Raw genomic sequence first — 21,529 nt, 5'->3', positions numbered from 1 at the left:
CTGTCAGTCATTGGGACAGCATGTGATGAAGAACAGGTGGAAACAAGAGAGTCTGATCCGGAGGATGTGGAATGACCCCCTAGATAGGAAGAATTTCCACCTACTACCATCTGTAAGCATGATGAATGACATTCAGAACCCATTTGTCTGAAGCATCTGTTGCCCAACAGAAAAATGGAGATTAAGACTTTCTGGAAGATGAAAGGGTTTAGTGTAGGAGTAGGTCACAAGGTCTCTTGAAGAGTCATGCAGACGTATTGGACTGTCCTTTCTTCTGGGAGGTTAAAGACTTCTTTTTGGAACATTCTTGCCATTCATTCTTAAATGTCCATTTATCTGAATCCTGTTGAAACTGTTTACTCTATTTTTAGCAGAAAATGGAAGAGGAGAAAGAAAATCCCTTGGACAATATGGAAAAGGAGAGGTGATTCCCTGGATCAGTGTGCCCCTTTCATCACACTTTTTGATCACTTCTGCAGCAGAGGGTCTAAACACTAAATCTCTATCCAAGGGAGACAAAACAGTCCTGCACTTGTACCAAACCAATTATTAAGTCCTCTCCTTATACACTCAGACCAAACTAATACCTTATAGTCTTCACACTTTTTTTTATTACTGGTTAAATGTCTAGAGTGGATTTTAAATGACTGGATAAAATATGTACATACCTCATTTGCTGTCTGTATACTAAAAGTAAAATGAGACTATATACATACACTGTGACATAATGCTGAGTGATCTACAGATGTCAGCGAGTTTACATGTAACCTGTACTATTATGTATGTAAAGTGATCACCCGATAACAAAGACAGTGCATTTTTAATGTTAATTAATTTTAACTTCTTGTGCAAATGTATATAGTGTGTAGCTTTTCTTCCTAGGCCTCATCTCTTTACCCAGTTGGAATTCCAGGTAAACAAATAAACTTTATACTTGTTTAATCACTGTTCTCCCCGATGAGGAGAATCTTATACAATATCAACATGGGACAATAAAAAGGTACAATGATATTTTCAGTACCTGCTGAGCCAACTATCATTTAAAAACATCATTTATTAAACTATTAACAAATGTTTTATTAACAAATCCCCACAACTCAGCTGTCAGACAGAATAGCTTACTAGTGAACAAAGTGCATTCTGAGCAAAGTCTCTAGCTATCTCAACTATCAAAACCATCACAAATGACTTGTAGTACAATAAGAAGCACCAAACTGTTACAATATTCCTCAATGTTTGAGTGAACTGCCTGCTTCTGCTCGGACCAAAAAAATCAGGTGTTCATGTACACTGCTGTTGGACATGCAGTACAAGCAATGTCTGTCCTATCCATATATCTTCAAGATGCAAACTTTCAAGTGACATCAAACTAATGAAGGCACCAATCATCCTGTTACTGTCCAGAAAATAGACAGTGTTCATGACTTACAAGTCATAGTCCAAGAGTCTCACCCATATAACCAAACATTCCACTGCCTCCTTAACCACCTTCCCTCCTATAAATAATTCTTAGATTCTTTATTTTGGTTATATCCTCCTGTTGGACAACTTGATTGCTATTTCAGTGTTTGCATTCGGATGTATATTGTCATCGATTAAGGTTTGAACAGTGTCTTGAGTAATTATTCAGTGTATCATCAGCTTTTGCCAGCTGCTTTTTACTGACCTCAATATTATTCTCTAATTTTACATTGACCTTCTGTACTTCTCTGATGATCATCTTCAAAGAAACATCTTCTCCATCTCCCAACATGTAACTAGCATTGGAGGAGAGGGTGTGTCTTCACAAAGCTTTACCTGTCAACTTTTTCATTTCAAACACAATTTTCTTCTCTGGTTTCTTTTCTTTTACATATGTATGTACAACACCAATCTTGTTTCTCACTGCCATTTCTACCACACTGCCAACAGCTATTTGCAAATCCGTTCTGAGAGAACTGCCACCACTCCCAAAGTTATAAGATACCCCTGACATCAAAAATTAGTTCTGCATCATTTTCCAACCACAACATCAAGTCTGTCATCTTGCCTTTAAGGAATACAACCAAGCACTCCTTAATGACAGTTGACTATTTTACTATGGCTCTTAAACAAGCAGGACTTTAGTCTGGAATATTTTGTTTTGATAACCTCCAGTCCAGCACTGCTCAACAGAAAGTACAGTTGTGTACACTTACCATAAATGTAGATGTTCGAGTGTATTCACTGTTGCAGTCATCACACTTGGGTTATCTGCCATCAGGTAGCCCTCAGTCGGTCCGAATACTAGAGTCTTAGGAATTCTGTGTCAGACGCTGTCGCTTCTTCCATGACATCAGGTTGTCAGGGGGTATAAAACAGGCAGCCGACGCCATTACATCTGTTTTTCTTGCCCCAAATAGGAAGCTATTATATGGTGGGGAACACCACCAGTAAAAAGTAAATACCAATGTTATTAGGAATGTCCATAGAGAGGAGAGGTAGAAAGATAAGAGAAAGCCAGGGGGCTGGAGGGAGTAAATCAGGACTGCAACAGTGAATACACTCGAACATCTACATTTATGGTAAGTGTACACAACTGTACTATGTTCTTCGTGTTTCACTGTTGCAGTCATCACACTTGGGTTGATTCCCAAAGTTGAGAAAGGGTGGAGGCAGTCAAGAAGTGTTAGGGCTGGCTAGTAGGCCTTGTAAGACTGCTGTAGCAAATCCAGCTCTGGATTTAGAAAAGACTGGTAAGTGGTAATGCTTGGTGAAGGTGTGTACAGAATTCCAGGTTGCAGCTTCCAGGATGTCCCTGGTAGGGACTCCCCTGAGAAATGCTGTAGAGGTGGAAGTAGCCCTTGCGGAATGCGGTCTGATCCCCTGCGGGGTAGGTTTTCCATGGTGCTGGCAGCAGAAACAGATGCAGTGTGCTATCCATTTGGAAATAGTTTGCTTTGAAATGGCCTTACCCTCTGCCCCTGTAGCGAAGCTGACTAGCAGCTGGTCAGATTTTCTGAAAGGTTTAGTCCTGTCAAGGTAGAACCTGAGCTGTCAGTGCATGTCCAAGGAGTGCATGATCCTTTCCCCTTTATTCTGAGGGTTAGGGATGAAGGTTGGCAAATGGATGGATTGGTTTAGAGCCACACTGGACACCACCTTAGGCATAAAGGATGGGTTAGTCCTGAGGGAAACCCTGTCAACATGGAAAATAATGTAGGGTTCCAAAGCCATTAGTGCCTGTAACGCAGACACTCTTCTAGCTGAAGTTATGGCTAAAAGCAAGGCTGTTTTCCAAGAGAGGAATTTTAACTCTGCTGAAGCTGCAGGTTCAAAAGGGGAAAGAGTGAGTTTTTCCAGTACAAAGTTAAGGTCCCAGGTAGGGGTGGGTGCTCTCCTAGGGGGCCCTAAGTTGTTAGCCCCTCTCAGAAACTGTTTGATGAGAGGGTGAAAAAATAGAGGTGGCTCAGTATTACAATGAGCTGAGATGGCAGAGACATGAATCTTAATGGAGGAGAAGGACAGGCCTCTGTGGAGTAGCTCTGCTGGGTAATCCAGGATTAGAGGTAAGGAGGGCACTTCTGTGTCCTTCCCTAGAGACTGATTCCAAGAACAATATCTTTTCAGCATAGGATTTCCTAGTACTAGGCCTTCTGGCTTCAAGAATGACGTCCAGTACCTGTTTGTTAAGGGTTGCTGGTAGTGTATTTAAGGGATAAATCAGATTGCAAGGTTTAGGAATTGTAATTGTGGATGCAAAATCTGTCCCTCCTGCTGAGACATCATTAGAATGGCTAGAGATAGGGTAGAATATGAGTTAGGCCTTGGGAAGCCATCTGAAACAAGGCGTAAGTTTTGGAATGAAAGAAATGAAGATCTGGATTCCAGCAGTTTAGATCTTGGGGAAGCTAGGTCATGTGATAATATGTTTTTCGTCACCAGATACTCACAATTCTCAGATGTATTAAGGGAGGCAGTGACGAGATTTTGGCCCATCATCAGTGGAGATGACAAAATAGGAAAATTGTTTCCATCAAGAGTCACCTTTTCATACAGTAGGTATCCAAATTTAAAAGAAACATTGAATTTTAGAAACACCAGCACATTCAGAAAGAATATTAAAAAGGAAACATTCAGATGTGGAAATTGTAAGATCTGCAGTCGGGTCAAAAGTTTGGATGGCAGTAAAATAAATGATGTCATGTACAGGGCCCTTGAATATTATGACTGCAATTCCACAGGGGTAGTATATATCATAGGATGTGGATGTGTGAAACAGAAATGGTACATAGGTCAAACAACAAGAAAGGTAAAGCTTAGGATTCTTGAACACTTAGGTGACATAAAACATAAAAGAATGGAAAGTCCAGTAGGGAAACATTTTTGTGAAGAACACAAGGGGGTCCCAGAGGGGTTTGTATTTTGTGTGTGTTGGGTAGGCCTAATGTATTTGGGAATTAAACTGTATTCCGTGAAAGATTGTTAGAAATGGAATCTAAGTTCATTCTTAATTATAAAACTCTGTTTCCTAATGGAATGAACATGGAAATTTAAATCTATTGTTTCCACATATCTCTCAGAAATAAGAAATGTTATAAAAAGAATTTCAGTGATAAATATATGTAGAGTAACAATAATATTTGTCTTAAAAAATAAAATATCTATAAATGCAATAATTTATTATTATCATATATATAAAGGCATTTATTTAAGAATATAAAGGATTATGTATAAGTATGTTAATATATTCGTATAGAAATGTTTTTATACACATTTGACATTTAATGAAGTCAGAGACAATTAAAGTAAGTGAAGTCAGAAAATGTTTTTTAGATGCAGTCTATCTGGTGGGGTTAATAATACAAAGTAATTGAGTCACTGAAGAAGGGTTGATGCACCAATAATTCAATTAGATGTAATATAAAAAAGGTGGTGTTTGATCTTGTAAAATGTATTCCAGGAGAAGGCGAAGGCCGAGGTACCAGAATTAAAAGAGTTTCATCAAACGTTTCAGTGGTTGTGTTCCTGTCTTGTATATTAAGTAATTTTTTGGAGTATTGAAGGAGTGGAGGAGTTGTATTCAAAGTTGCTATGTCGATGAACACCATCACTGTCACCTCGCTGGGTGCACAATCAACTCAACCAGTTAACTTGGCATCTATGTGGAAAGAAAGGGAAGAAAAGATGGCAACAAATGATCCATGGGAGAGTGTTGCCACCGATTTTTCTGAGAAGTATGTGGAACTTGAGAGAGCCATGGTAAAAGAAGTTACAACTTTTTATGATTTAAAGTTGCTTGAAAAATACATTAGCTCCAACATCACGCCCAGGGGCTTAAGAGTTGAGCGGTTGCCCGCTTTCGAATTTTCTGAGGACGAAGCTGATTTGTCCTTGGAATGTAAAGATATATCTTTAAAATGCACACTAGGCTGGTTAAGTGTGCTGGTAAAAAGAAATGAAAGAACTTTGCAGAAAGCTCGTGCTTCCATTCTTCATTTACAAGAGAGACTTATTGAGGAGAGTACAGTGAATGTATTCAACAAAAACCTGGTCGAAATTAGAAATAGAGTCTCTAAAATCGAAGCGGAGGTAATTTCAAGAAAAAAAAGGAAATACCTCCGTGATGTCAAGGATCACGATACAGGCAAGCTGTTTTCCTGGCAGTACAGCTTTAAGAGGAAGCGAGGCGCCTTTCGTGACGTCAGAAGCGGGTCGAGATCAGGCATCGGAGATACTTCAGCGTCTTCAGCAGATGAATCCAGCAGCAGAAAAAGCGTTTCTTTCGAAAGTTTGAATACAGAACAGGAGATATCAGCAGAAGCAAATGGAGCAGTGGGCAGTTCAGACCAGTCATCGGTACAGCAAAAAGGAAGAGGGCGCCGCTTTCAAAATAAGGGGAGAAGAAGATAACAACGTGGCGAGAGCAACTGAGGATGAAAGAAGTGTTTCAAACCTAGACTATGTGAATGAGGGCGAGTTGCAGCCTAATTATGGACCCAATTTATTTTCTTACATGGACATTTGTGAAGGTGAGAGTTATAACATTTTGAATATCTCGGATTTAAATATTTCCGAGTGTGCAAAACAAGTATTGTTTAAAGGCACGAAATTTGTACCAGTATGTTTCCCTTCTTTGGCTGATGTTTCTTTAGAAATTAAGCAGTTTTGTAGGAAATTACATTTAAGAGAGTTTTTTTCTAACAATGATAGTATTCATAAGGTCGTTAATATGGGAGAAAATGTTAATGATCTTGAAAGTTTAGAAGGTTTAGATAATTCTCTACTGAATGTGACATTACATGAAAACGAATTGGTAGACATTTATGCACAGGAAGAAGTGTGTGAAAATGAAGGGAGTTTTATATTTAATACTGGCTATGGAAAACTTACAGTTCCCAAAGTACCCTATAAAAGTGAATTCATGCCACCTAAGAGAAGTATGGTTATCAATGTGTTTGAAAAAACACTGTTAAAAACCATTGAAGAGGAACATAAAAAATTCCGTAGAAGGAAGAAAAAATACAATTTAAGTAGGAATGAGTGGAAGGCTTTATCAGATTTAAAGAATGCAAATAATCAGTATGTGTTCACTCAGGCCGATAAGGGAGGGAACTGGGTGATTTTATCAAGGGAAAAATACAATTCCATAGCCTTGGATTTATTGATGGATACAAACACATATATAGAATTGTCTTCCAATTTGCTTAAGGAATATAACTCACAATTATTGGAACTACTGGAAAGGGGAGAGAGGTTAGGCTTCCTGTCATCAGCTGACGTAAGAAAATTGTATATAAAAAATCCCAAGATTGCTAGATTTTTTATCATTCTGAAAGCACATAAGGACATTAGGAACCCACCGGGACGTCCTATTGTTTCGGGTAAAGGAGGCTATTTGCAAAATGTTGGAATATTCTTGGATTCCTTGTTAAAATGTTATTTGGAAAGGGTACAGTCACATGTAAAAAATACTAATGAAGTGTGCATAAAAATAAGAGACATCAAATGGGAACATGACTTTTATTGGGCAAGTGTGGACGTAAAATCCTTATACACTAGCATTAATAGACACCACGGTTTAAAAGCAGTGGAAAAAATGCTGGGCGATGGACCGAAAACATATTTTATTCTCAGTTTGTTGGATTTTTGTCTAACCCATAATTGTTTCGATTTTGAAGGGAGACATTTTTTGCAAAAAGAGGGCACAGCAATGGGGGCAGCATTTGCGCCCTCATATGCGATTTTGTTTATGGCCCATTTCGAGAATTGTTTCATTTATCCCTCAGAATTTCACAAGAACAAGGTAGTAAAATATGTGAGATTTATTGATGATTTGTTGTTCTTGTGTAGGGGCAATCCGGAAGATTTTGGGAAATTTGTCTCACAGATTAAGGAAAACTCTTGGGGGTTAGATTTCACCTATACTATTGGGGGAAAAAGCATCCAATACTTGGATGTGGAGATTTATTTGAGTTCAGATAATAAAATACAATATAAACCATTTCAGAAGAAGACAGCAGCTGAGAATTTTTTGCATGCATCCAGCATGCATAGTGATCACCTGCTTAAATCTTTACCATTTGGTGAATTTAAACGTATAGGAATAAACACTTCAGAGAGTAAAAGGATTTTTATTGAATTTAATAAGGTTGAGGAAAGACTTAAAGGAAGGGGATATTCTGAAGAAATCATTAGAATGGCTAGAGATAGGGTAGAATATGAGTTAGGCCTTGGGAAGCCATCTGAAACAAGGCGTAAGTTTTGGAATGAAAGAAATGAAGATCTGGATTCCAGCAGTTTAGATCTTGGGGAAGCTAGGTCATGTGATAATATGTTTTTCGTCACCAGATACTCACAATTTTCAGATGTATTAAGGGAGGCAGTGACGAGATTTTGGCCCATCATCAGTGGAGATGACAAAATAGGAAAATTGTTTCCATCAAGAGTCACCTTTTCATACAGTAGGTATCCAAATTTAAAAGAAACATTGAATTTTAGAAACACCAGCACATTCAGAAAGAATATTAAAAAGGGAACATTCAGATGTGGAAATTGTAAGATCTGCAGTCGGGTCAAAAGTTTGGATGGCAGTAAAATAAATGATGTCATGTACAGGGCCCTTGAATATTATGACTGCAATTCCACAGGGGTAGTATATATCATAGGATGTGGATGTGTGAAACAGAAATGGTACATAGGTCAAACAACAAGAAAGGTAAAGCTTAGGATTCTTGAACACTTAGGTGACATAAAACATAAAAGAATGGAAAGTCCAGTAGGGAAACATTTTTGTGAAGAACACAAGGGGGTCCCAGAGGGGTTTGTATTTTGTGTGTTGGGTAGGCCTAATGTATTTGGGAATGAAACTGTATTCCGTGAAAGATTGTTAGAAATGGAATCTAAGTTCATTCTTAATTATAAAACTCTGTTTCCTAATGGAATGAACATGGAAATTTAAATCTATTGTTTCCACATATCTCTCAGAAATAAGAAATGTTATAAAAAGAATTTCACTGATAAATATATGTAGAGTAACAATAATATTTGTCTTAAAAAATAAAATATCTATAAATGCAATAATTTATTATTATCATATATATAAAGGCATTTATTTAAGAATATAAAGGATTATGTATAAGTATGTTAATATATTCGTATAGAAATGTTTTTATACACATTTGACATTTAATGAAGTCAGAGACAATTAAAGTAAGTGAAGTCAGAAAATGTTTTTTAGATGCAGTCTATCTGGTGGGGTTAATAATACAAAGTAATTGAGTCATTGAAGAAGGGTTGATGCACCAATAATTCAATTAGATGTAATATAAAAAAGGTGGTGTTTGATCTTGTAAAATGTATTCCAGGAGAAGGCGAAGGCCGAGGTACCAGAATTAAAAGAGTTTCATCAAACGTTTCAGTGGTTGTGTTCCTGTCTTGTATATTAAGTAATTTTTTGGAGTATTGAAGGAGTGGAGGAGTTGTATTCAAACCTCCTGCTGAGACAGCAGGGTAGGAGTCGAGTGAAGGTGCCAGGGTAGTACTGCTGTCAGACTGTGCAAGAGTGGGTACTAGTGCTGGTGTGGCCCGTCTGGGGCAATACGAATTGCCCTTGGCCTGTCCTGTTTTATCTTGAGTAGAACATTTGAGATGAGGGGCAGATGGGAAAGGCATAAATTGAGAGGTTTTCCCATTGAAAGGATAGGGCATACACCTTCCAGGACCTGTTGTGAGGGTTCCTGGTACAGAATTTGCTCAACTGGTGGTTCTCGGGGGAGGCAAATAAGTCCACCTCCAGTGTCCCCCACCTCTGGATCAGAAGGTAGAAGCTGTTGGGCTCCTATTTCCACTCATTTGGGTCTAGGAGATTTCTGCTTAAGTTGTCTGCCAGTGAATTTTGTTTGCCTGGCAGGAAATGAGCTTGTAGATGCACTTGGTTGCTCAAAGCTGTGTTCCACAGGGCCAAGGCTAACCTGCACAGTGGGTAAGAATGGGTTCCCCCCTGCTTATGTACCACATGACTGTGGTGTTGTCTGTTTTTATAAGCAGTTGTCCTGGAAGAATTAGGTATTTGAAGGCTGTCAGAGCATTCTGTACAGCTAGCATCTCTTTTTGACTGATGTGCAGGAGAATCTGAGTTGGGCTCCAGTGGGCCTGAATGCATGTGCCTACCATGTCAGTCCCCCATGCATAGTCTGATGCGTCTGTTTTCAGGGTTTGTGCGGCTTGGGGTTGAGTGAAAAGCAGTCCCTTGTTGTGGTTGCATGCTTCTGCCCACCAAAGGAACTCTGCCCTTACACAACGTATGACTGGAATGACTGTTTTCAGGTCCTGAGAATGCTGGCACCAAAGTCTTTTCAAGTACCATTGAAGTTTCCTCATATGCAGTCTTGCACATGGAATTAGCAGAATACATGAGGCCATGAACCCTAGGGCTTGCAGTATTTTTCTTGCAGATAGCTGAGTTCTGGTGGCCATTTGTTTGAAGTAGTTTGTCAGATAGACCTGTTTTTCTGAAGTGAGAAATGCCATCTGGGAAAATGTGTCCAAGCTTGCTCCCAGAAATACAATCTTTTGACTGGGCACCAGTTGTGATTTCTGTTCATTGATGGTGTACCCCAATGAAGTGAGAAGCCTTTTTACAAATGCCAGGTGCTGAAGTAGCAATTTCTGACTGTCCGCCTGAATCAGGCAGTCGTCTAAGTATTGCAAAATTTGGATATTTCTCTGCCTGCGGTATGCAATGGCTGGAGCCAGGCACTTTGTGAATACTCTGGGTGCAGTAGATACGCCAAAGGGAAATGCAGAGAAAGTACAGTTGTGTACACTTACCATAAATGTAGATGTTCAAGTGTATTCACTGTTGCAGTCATCACATTTGGGTTATCTGCTTGCAGTAGCCATCAGACGGCCTGATTAACAAAGTCTTGGGTCCTGCGCCGCTTGCTCTCTCTTCTTCCGTGACGTCAGGTAGTCAGGGGTATAAAACATGCAGCCGACGCCATTACATCAGTTTTTCTTGCCCCAGATGTCAGGTGCCCCCTTAATGGGAAGCAATATATATATATATATATATATATATATATATATATATATATACACAAAGTTATACCTCCAACATAAAAGCAAATACACGAAAAAGCTTTTAAGTATAATAAAGGAGAGTAGAGGTAGCCAAAAGAAATCAGGGGGCTGGAGGGAGGGTAACCAGGACTGCAACAGTGAATACACTCGAACATCTACATTTATAGTAAGTGTACACAAAGTACAGTTTTGTACCTACCATAAATGTAGATGTCCGATAGATATGCAACTGCAGTCATAACATATGGGTTGTCCTGCCTCAGGCAGCCCTTGGTCGGCCGAATTCCAAAGTCTGGGTCCGGCGTTGGCTGGTGTCGCCTCCTCTCCGACGTCACAACGGCTGGAGTATAAAGGCATCGGCCGACGCCATCTTCTTCAGTGTTTCTTGCCCAGATGCCATGTGCCCTCCTAGGAAGGCTAATTTTGGTAAATGGATAAAAATAATCCAAACACGCACAACAGTAATAAACAGATACACCATAGGAAATATCCCCAGCTAGTGGGATAAGGGGTAGGGACCCAAAAAAGAAGGATATAGAGGGGTAGGAGAGTGGGAAAATCCGACTGCAGTTGCATATCTATCGGACATCTACATTTATGGTAGGTACAAAACTGTACTATGTCCTTCAAGAATGCAACTGCAGTCATAACATATGGGTTGAATACCATAGCCAAGCTGGGGGTGGATGGATCTATGATAAGGATGGTGTAGCTAAAATCCCCTGCAGGACTGCCGAAGCAAAGCCTGCTCGGGATCTGGAGTATAAAGGCAGGTTGTAGTGCTTGGTAAATGTATGCACGGAGCTCCATGTAGTAGCCTCTAGAATGTCCTTTGTTGCCACTCCTCTTAGGAAAGCTGTGGAAGTGGCTAAAGCTTTGGTGGAATGTGGCCTAATATTGGCAGGCACACCTTTTCCATGGAATGAATAGCAGAATCTGATGCAGTGTCCAATCCATTTTTAAATTGTTTGTTTGGAGATTGCTTTTCCTTGTATTCCAGCAGCATAGGCTACAAACAGTTGGTCAGACTTTCTGGTGGCCTTAGTTCTGTCCAAGTAGTAGCGTAGTTGTCTGTGTATATCCAAAGTATGCAGTAGTTTTCCCCCTTGTTTTGAGGATTGGGGAAGAATGTAGGCAGGTGAATAGCTTGATTTAGAGACACCCTGGAAATGACTTTTGGCATGAATGTAGGATTTGTTCTTAGAGGAACTCTGTCTTGATGAAAAATGATGAAGGGAGGAACTGCCATGAGTGCCTGAATCTCCGAAACTCTTCTTGCAGATGTGACTGCCAATAAGAAGATCGTCTTCCATGAAAGAAATTGAATTTCTGAAGTTGCTGCTGGTTCAAATGGAGGAAGAGTTAATTTTTCCAACACATAATTGAGGTCCCATGCAGGTACTGGCTGTCTTCTGGGAGGTTTGATATTCTTTATTCCTCTTAGAAACTGTCGTAGCAAAGGATGTGAAAACACTGGAGGGTCACAGTTGTATCTTGCTGAGATTGCTGAGGCATGAATCTTTATTGAAGAGTATGAGAGCCCAGTATGAAATAGTTCTGCCAAGTATTCTAATATCTGAGGTATACTCGGTAATGTTGTGTCCTGACCCCTGTTGGCATTCCAGATGCTGAATCTCTTCCACTTGGCCGAATAGGTTTTTCTGGTGGAAGGTCTGCGTGCTTCCAGCAAGATGTCTTGAACTGATTTGGAAAGAGAGCTAGGAGGAGAAATCATGGTAGCCTCCAGGCTGTCAGGTGTAATGTTTTCAGGTCTTGATGTACAGTCCTGTAATTGTGTTGTGTTAAGAGTAGGGCCCATAGGGTCAGAGGCCATGGTTTGGTCCGAGTTATGGTCAATAGCAATGGGTAACAGTGTTGCCTTGGCCAGTCCGGAGCTATTAAGATGCCTGTTGGTTGTTCTACTTTGATCTTCAGTATCACCTTGGTCAGCAGAGGCAGAGGAGGGAATGCATAAATTTTCAGAGAATTCCAGCTGAAGGAGAGAGCATCCGTTTTCCACGCTAGAGGATGGTGAGTCCTTGTGCAGAACTTTCCCAGGTGATGATTTAAGTGGGAAGCAAAGAGATCTACATCCGGTTTTCGTCAGTTGAGAGAAAATGTGAGGGTGCAGCATCCATTCGTGTGGATCCATGAAATTTCTGCTCAGCTGGTCTGCCAGTATATTGTCCTTGCCTGGTAAAAACTGGGCTTGTAAATGTATCTTCAGGCTCAGAGATTTTTCCCAGAGAAGCATTGTTAGTCTGCAGAGGGGATAAGAATGTGTTCCTCCCTGCTTGTTTATGTACCACATGACAGTGGTGTTGTCTGTCCTTATTAGCAAATGCCCTTGTAGTGATTTTTCGAAAGTTTCGATTGCATGTATCACTGCCAACATCTCCTTTTGGTTTATGTGCAGATGTCTTTCCTTTGGTGTCCAAAAATCTTGAATGCATCTGCCCTCCATGTGCGCCCCCCATCCATGGTCTGAGGCGTCTGTTGTAATCATTTGGCCTGCTTGAGGTCTGTTGAAAGACATGCCTTTGTTTTGCTGACTGGCTTGAGCCCACCATAGGAATTCCTTTTGCAGACATGGAATAAGTGGGATTATGTCCTCTAGGTTTTGGTTGTGTTGAGACCATAAGTTTTTTAAATACCATTGCAGCTTTCTCATATGAAGTCTTGCCGAAGGTATCAGAAGGATGCAAGATGCCATGAATCCCAGGGCCTGCAGGATTTTCCTTGCAGTGAGCTGGGAGAGTTTTGCCAGGCCTTTGAAGTACTCTGGTAAATGCTGCTGCTTTTCCTCTGTCAGGTAGGCCATTTGGTTTTCTGTGTCCAGTTTGGCTCCTAGGAAAATAATCTGTTGGGATGGCAGTAGTTTTGACTTCTGAAAGCTGACTGTGTATCCCAAGGCCTGCAGTAGATGCATGACATAGTCCAAATTCTCTTTTAAGGCTTGTTTGTTGTCTGCTTGTATGAGGCAGTCGTCCAGGTAGGGGTATATTTGAATCCCCTGCAGTCTGCAATGTGCCACTACTGATGCCAGGCATTTCGTGAACACTCTGGGCGCAGTAGATAAGCCAAACGGCAATGCTGAGAATTGACAATGCTCTGTCCCTGCAAGAAATCTGAGGTATCTTCTGCAGCTGTGTCTGACTGGGACATGCAGGTATGCCTCCTTGAGGTCCAGAGTGACCAGCCAAGACCCCTTGCCCAGCATGGGAAGGAGTTGCTGCAACGTCAGCATTTTGAACTTTGCCACCATGAGAAAAGTGTTTAGAGTTGACAAGTCCAGTATGGGTCTCCATTTGTTTTCTTTTCTTGGAACAAGGAACAGCCTTGAATAAAATCCCTGGCCTTGTTCCTGAGGAGGAACCCTTTCTATTGCTTTTATACTTAACAGCTTTGAAACTTGAGTGAGCACCTCTGCCCTTTGATGATGTGGCAGGTTTGGCATGCCTTGTCTTATTGGTAATGTGTGGAAGTGGAATCTGTAACCTCTGTCTATCAAATCCAAAATCCAGTTGTCCTTGGTTAAGATATGCCAGTTTTGAGAGAATAAGGATAATTTTCCGCCCAAAGTTGCTTCTCTTTGAAGTCATTGTGATTGTCCTTGTGGTGCAGCTGAACTGTCTGCACCACTTCTTTGATTTGGAGGTTGCCATTGGCGGCCCCTGTAAGATCCTCTGTATTGCCCTCTACCTCGGCCACGCCTGCTTTTTCCCCTTTGAAACTTGTCTGAGCCGGGGAAGGACCAATTCTTAGAGGGCCAGTTTCTGCTGAATCTGGGTGGCTGAACCTGAAGGAAATCCTTGACTGTCTGTACTGACTTTGCTTTTTCCTCTATGGATTTCAGTACATCTTGTGCATTAGCACCGAACAGCTTCTGTTTCTCCAAAGGTGCATCAAGTAACTTTACTTTAACATGGTCAGGCAAAGACTGATCCTTTAACCAAGCATGTCTACGTATCACAGCCCCAGTCACAGCTGCCCTACATGAAGCTTCCAATGCATCATAACCACACTGAAGAAAATGGTTATTAACCTGCTGAGTGTTATGTATATGATCCTGCAATGCCTTTTTATCAATAGGCTCAGGAGATGCTAACTTTTTCTGTAAATCATCCAGGAGAAAATCTTGGTACTGAAACATGTGGAAAAGGCAGTTAAGTGACCTCATAGGTAGGGTAGTAGAGGTATATACTTTTTTACCCCATCTCTCCAGGGACCTTGCTTCTCTGTCTGCTGGCAGAGGAGGTAGCCACCCCCTTGGGGCCCTGTGAAATAGTTTCTAGATCCACAGCGTGGGCCTTAAAAAGGTGCTTGTGAGTGTCAGGGACCTATAATATCTGTCCGGCTTGACAGGAGCAGGAGGAAGAGAGACAGGGTTAGCACTGGAGTCAGAGAAAACATCATCCAAAACATCCATAACAGGTGGAATAGCCAAAGGTCTGTGCTGGGGAAGCTTGAGGAAGGTACGAAGCCTTTTCCTGGAGTCAGAGAATTCCTGACCCTGCTATTGAAAATGTTCCCTCATGGAATGCAGGACTTCACCAAAAGAAAAATCCTCTGGAGGGGAGGCAGAGGGAATAGATTCCTCAGCATCAGAGTCCTCGTAGGCCTGGAAGGATTCTTCTTGGGTATCAGAATGCTCAGAATCCCCAGAGGCTTCATCCGAAGAGAGGTCGTCCGCCTGCTCAGCTCTAGGCCTTTTCTCTGCAGGTGGCTGTGAACCCCTTTCCGGATGAGGCTGAGTCTCCCTGATAAGGGAAATAAGATCTGCAGCCAGAGTCATGATCTGCTTATCAGAAGAAGGGGCCTGGGTAGCAGGATTAGGATGGGCCTTGGCCTGACTGTCGGCCTTAGCACGTGCAAAGGCCTTGATGGACATGAAAACAGGGGGCCTAGCAGCCCCACATGCAGGCGTAACCTTGTCCACAGAAATGGTGTCGGGTAGATCCAGAACTTCGGTTTCCGGAGGAAAATCAACAACCGGCACCGGAGAGATCTCTGAGACCGAAGGCCGTGCTAACGCTGTGTCGTCGGCCTGGAGCGGTGGATTTACCACTTCCGAAGGGACCAGAGCACTAGCAGAGGGTTTAGGAGTAGCATCGGTAGTGGAAGCGGGCCGAGGATGTCGGTCCCGGTCCTTGTGTTTTTTAGCAGATTGGGTTGTCGGTTGATCCGACGGCATGACATATGCAAAAGATTCACCGAAAAAGTTCTCGGCGAATTCTGCCCAGCGCCTGAGAGTGCGCTTATTAAAGCAAGCACAGGCAGCACAGGCCAAGACGTCGTGGTCTGGACCCAGGCAAGGAAGGCAGAGAGAATGGAAGTCCTTATGAGGTATTTGTTTACCACAAGACAAACAATTATTAACTTTTTCAATTTGTTCTGACATCGGCTGAGGCAAGAATAAATGTTCCCCAACGGGGTACTTAGCTTTTAGATGACTTCGGTACTGAAATCTCAGGAGCTGACCGACCGGCACTTGCGAACTGCTTCTGCTTCGGGCACCGCGCGGCAAGAAAGACTGAAGAAGATGGCGTTGGCTGATGCCTTTATACTCCAGCCGTTGTGACGTCGGAGAGGAGGCGACACCAGCCGACGCCGGACCCAGACTTTGGAATTTGGCCGACCGAGGGCTGCCTGAGGCAGGACAACCCATATGTTATGACAGCAGTTGCATTCTTGAAGGACATCTGTACTATGTTCTTCGTGTTTCACTGTTTCAGTCATCACATTTGGGTAGATTTCAGGGGTGGCTCATGCTATAGGACTGCAGTCTCCCCACCTGTAAAAAGAAAAATAATTGTGTCCCCCCACTGTAGAAAATGAAAAGAAAAGAAATAAAAAATTCACGAGAGTCTCAGAACTTATGCATGCGTGCTGAGTTCCTGACTGCTGTGTTAGGCAGTCCAGAACTCCACTCAGACATGCGTGCTTACTTCCTGAACTCCAGACTGCTCAGTTAGGCAGTCCGGAAAGAAAAGGAAGGGAACTCCGCCCTGCCAGCCCAGAGGTCTGTACGGTGACGATTGCACAGACCGGAAGCACACCAGATTGCATCGCCCACAGGCTGGAGGCTCCAGCCTACTAGCATCTCATGGGGATGCCTGTGGGGAAACCCAGAACAGCCTGCGCAGGCTGTTATGGAGGACTTAGCTTGCAGAGGACGGTTATGGAGGTGATCGGGCTGCTATGGAGGACCCAGCTTGCAGAAGGCAGAATCAGCAGGCTGCTACGGAGGATCAGAAGGGGTGTGTGTGTGTGTGTGTGTGTGTGTGTGTGTGTGTGTGTGTATAATGCCCCAGTTGCTACATGGTGGTGGGTAGAGAATAAGGCTTGAACCCTGTACCTTGGGTACAACTAGCAAGAGCCTGAACTCCCTACCCACCACCATTTGTAAAAGATTTTCAGATTTTTACATCATATTTATTCTGTTCTGTTCCTCATAAAATCCGTGGTTTCTGTATTTTTGTTACTTAAAATAGCCAGTAGTGCAGTGGTGCAGTGATAGCATTGTTGCCTGACAGCTACAGGTTGTCTGATTTGATACTTGGCTGGGGTGCTTTCTGTGTGGAGTCTGCATGTCCTCCCTGTGTTTGTGTGGGTTTGCTCTGGTGTCCCCAATGGATATTTGTCCCTATTTTTTGTACTGTATTCCCCCATTATTGGCTTCGTCCAGGTGTTTTGTGCCAAGGTTGAGAGCTATGGTGATAAATGAATTCAATGAATATGTTTGGGGGCTGTATTCCCCCATTATTGGCTTTGCTCAGGTGTTTTGTGCAAAGATGTTGACAGCTATGGTGAGAACTGAATTCACTAAATGGTAGCTATTTAAGTTTCAGTCTTCCTTTCTTTCATAAAACAGATGATCTGGCATAGTGGTATGTTGCTCTGACTGTTTTGCACAGGGTCCTGGGTTCAATACTTGGCAGTGAAATGTATGGTGGTAACACAGCATTTTATTCTAACAACTTTCCAACATTATCCAAGAAATATTTAAAATGTGTCCCTGTTTTTTGCTCTTTTGCCCCCCACCCCCAAATTTTGGATTTTTACAGATTTCTTGTGCTGCAAAGTTCAGAGATGCAGCTGAGTGTCAAGTAGATTTTACATGAAGCTGAGAGCTGCAGGGGAACAAATGCTAGTGCTGCTTATGCCGCGTCTGCTTGTGTTGTTAATAGCACAATAGGTACTGTACTTGCTTCTGATGTAGAAGGCTGTGGATTCTACTCCCACAGTAGGTAGATGCATTGCTGATACTGTACTATACTGTAAAGGGGGTGGATGCTGCAGTCCTTTTTGGTGAAGATACCTAGTAACATTGAACCTGTTATCAGTTTGCCATCCATTCCCTATTGCAATATTACTAGATTATCGTTTTTTTTTATGCAACTTAGGCAATTTATTCCTCAAGGGCAACAGGCACTTTGTTTGTAGATGAAACAATGAAATATAAAGTTCTTTGCTAGCAGAAACCTCTTCATTAGTTACAAAGTTATCTAATGTGGAATTATTTAGATGACTTTTACTTCTTCAGAGATTGTGCATATTTACTGATACTGGTGGACTGTAGAAGTCTGAGTAGACTTTTATGAAAGAAATGTTCTGATTTGGGCAATTTTTTCATTATTGGTGCATGTATTTTGTTTCATTGTTTACTGGAAAAATGTTTAAAACAAATTTCAAACACCCTCTAACAACTGTACTATATTGTACAAGGAATATAATTTAATACAATCAGGAAGGTCTATCAAAGACCACGTATATGTTTCATGTCCATGGGGCCTATGATTTGAAAACAGCCCAAAGTTAATCTTTATCTGCCACTGGCAAAATGTATTTTCTTTGAATGTGGGTTTCAAGGGCAGAGAAGTTATAATGCTAAGTCTGTTTTCATTGTGAGATTGCATTGCTTTATTTAGCAGATGTCTTAGTGTTTGTGCTGTAAAATGCAAAATAAAACTTTCAAATGAAGTCCAAATCCTCATAGAAGTAAAGCAGTATGCACATTAGTGTTTATGGTAAATGGGGTGAAATAGCCAAGTAATGGTTGAATGGAATGGCTGCAGGGGGAGGCTCCATTCGACCATGATTTTGTGAGGGGGAAGTGCGGCAAACTCAAAGACAGCCCCGGCTGAACTATACCTCTCAACTGTCCAGATTTTCACAGAATGAATAGATTTTTGCTTCTTATTTTTGGTCTGTTCATCATAAAATGTGTGGTTTTCTGGCAAATAATTTATGAATTAAGTCACTAAATAATGACAGACACTGAGTTTCAGACTTCATAACCTTCAGAAAAATGCATGCTAAAGCAAGACCTGTTATTCTATCAATTGTCTCAGTTTATACAATAATTTACAGTACTGTTTATACATTCCCACAGTATATTTGGCCTTGTCCAGATTTCCTGCATTAACAGGTTGAGAGGTATGTGCAAATAAACTTCTTTATAGAATTAGGCATATCCAAACCTCTCAAGTGTCCCTGATTTTGGCTCAAAATGTTGCTCTTCCCCTAATAATCCCACCACAAAATGTCAATTTTGGAAGAAAACGTGCAAGGCTTACAATTAAGAAATAACTGTAATAATCTGAGTTCTACATTACTTTTATTTCAGAAATGCATGTAGATTTTTTCATTTTGTTAGCTGCTCAAGTAAGCAGTACTAATATTACAAAAGTCCTTTCTTTGACAGGTTCCCAGCTGTATTGTGTGGCTATTTTATATTTTTGCATCACGTTTTTGGTCCATTTTTCATAAAATTGTGTTTTCTTGGCAAATTAGTGGCAAATCATTAAAGACTGAAGTTAGAAAATAAAGAAAGACATTTGAGTTTCAGATTTCATGGCAAATTAGTGGCAAATCATTAAAGACTGAAGTTAGAAAATAATGAAAGACATTTGAGTTTCAGATTTCATACCTTTCAGAAAATCCATACTAATGCAAGACCTACTATTCTGTTATCTTTCTAAGTTTGTAAGAGCAATATTTAAAAATTGTCCTCAGTTTTGGGCCTTTGTCCCACTTCTACGTATGGCTCTGTCCATACTTCTTGTTCTGAGGTTGAGAGGTTTGACAAATGTGTCAGGGCCATCTCAGTCAGCCAGAGACATTTCAAATTGTGACATACTTGTTGCACCCCACTCCCCCATGTAGTGACACTGGATGTGTGCAAGCAAGGCAAGGAGCAATTATGCAGTGCAAATGTGCAGAGTATACCCCCCATCCAAAGTAGACACAAGTGCTTTTATTCTGTACTTGAATTTGCAGAATGTTCTGGTTTCTGTCATGTTTTTATAGTATTGATTTATGCTTATTATTACTCAGAAAGTGCCTGATGCTCTGTGTTTAAGTATGCTTTAATGACCATCAGGTAAGCTTGTCTGAGATTGTAAGATGCAAGTAAGCTTTCATAAGCATACTGTTAAAGAATTGCCAACACTGAAAGGTTTTCTGTTGTTGCTATGCAGAGAATACTTACATAACTAGACAATGTATAAGCCTTGGGTATAGAAATGCATATGGCAGTATTTATAATAAAGGACAGGATTACATTATTTTAAGAAGCTCATTACATTTGTTGGAGACTTGCAGTTATCTTTGCAGGCTTTACCTGTAAACTAAACTAAACAGAATGTCAGTCTATCATGTGTGGTCCATAACCTGTGCAGTAATCCTTTAAGTAATGTATCTTGAGCTTGTTTCTTGTTTGCTTTTCATATTTTACTTTGATCATGTTTTCTCCATGAAACAAGTAAATAGTTGTCAGGCAGCAGGTCTTTTTTGGATAAGAAACATTTTTACAACTGGGGGTATCACAGAGATTGCTACTTTCAGAATGTTAATTGGTACTTTAATAAAGCTGAATATAAATTATAATTAGAACTGCAGTGCAAGGAGAAGTGGATTAAGTTGAGTGCTGCTTGTTTTTCTTATACTTGATTTTGACCGGCATTCCAGTAATGTATTTAAAAAGTAATTTATTTTTTCATACCTCACAACCTTTTTGTTTCCATATAGCTATTAAGTAAGTTGTCATGCAGCCAATGCATTGGAATATTTTTTTTTCTTCTACACTTCATTTTGTCTTGATTGGACTCTCATAACGACAGTTTGGCACCCAGGGCAGCATATTTAATTAAAGTTAGTTTTTGTGGTTTTGAGTATAGCTCCTCCCCTTTCTAGTTGGCCACACCCCTTCCCATTGACCCCACCCATTCACCTGTCTACTGCAGCCCCCCCTTTGATTTGGTCACCAGCCGCCACTGGTAAATTCCCAAAGCTAAGGATGGGAGGAGGAATTTAGATAGCGCCTGGACCAGCTGTAAGGCCCTGCAAGACTGCAGTGGCAAAGCCAGCTCTGGATTTAGAGAAAATTGGCAAATGGTAATGCTTGATGAAAGTATGTACAGAACTCCCGGTAGCAGCTTCTAGGATGTCCCTGGTAGGGACACCTCTGAGAAAAGCTGTAGAGGTAGATGCAGCCCTGGTTGAAAGGGGTCTGATCCCCTGTGGGATAGGTTTTCCATGGCGCTTATAGCAGAAATGAATGCAATGGCCCATTCATTTAGAAAAGGTTTGCTTTGAAATAGCCTTCCCCTCTGCCCCTGTAGCAAATGCACCAGCAGTTGTTCAGATTTCCTTTGAGGTGTAGACCTGTCCAAGTAAAATCTAAGTTGTCTGTGCACCATCTAAGGAGTGCAGTATCCGTTCCCCTTTGATCTGTGGATTAGGAAAGAAGGTTGGCAAATGAATGAACTGATAAAGAGCCACACTGGATACCACCTTGGGCATGAAGGAGGGATTGGTTCTGAGGGACACCCTTGTCAGCATGAAAGATGATGAAAGGCTCTATTGTCTTAAGGGCCTGCAATTCAGATACCCTTCTTGCTGAAGTGATTGCTAAAAGGAAGGTTGTTTTCCAAGAAAGGAATTTAAAATCTGCACTAGCAGCTGGCTCGAAAGGAGGAAGAGT

General features: G+C 41.2%; 1 protein-coding gene across 4 annotated transcripts in view; it reads right to left on the bottom strand.

The window, feature by feature from the left end:
* Positions 1-21,529, bottom strand: part of ARNT2 (aryl hydrocarbon receptor nuclear translocator 2) — a 2,296,360-nt gene that overhangs the window by 38,747 nt on the left and 2,236,084 nt on the right. The gene's annotated exons all lie outside the window — the stretch shown is intronic.

This window comes from Protopterus annectens, chromosome 7.part0 (genome assembly GCF_019279795.1).
Source record: "Protopterus annectens isolate FY-2018-M chromosome 7.part0, PAN1.0, whole genome shotgun sequence".
In the NCBI taxonomy this organism is placed as follows: domain Eukaryota; kingdom Metazoa; phylum Chordata; order Ceratodontiformes; family Protopteridae; genus Protopterus; species Protopterus annectens.
This window is presented reverse-complemented; position numbering and strand designations above follow the sequence as displayed.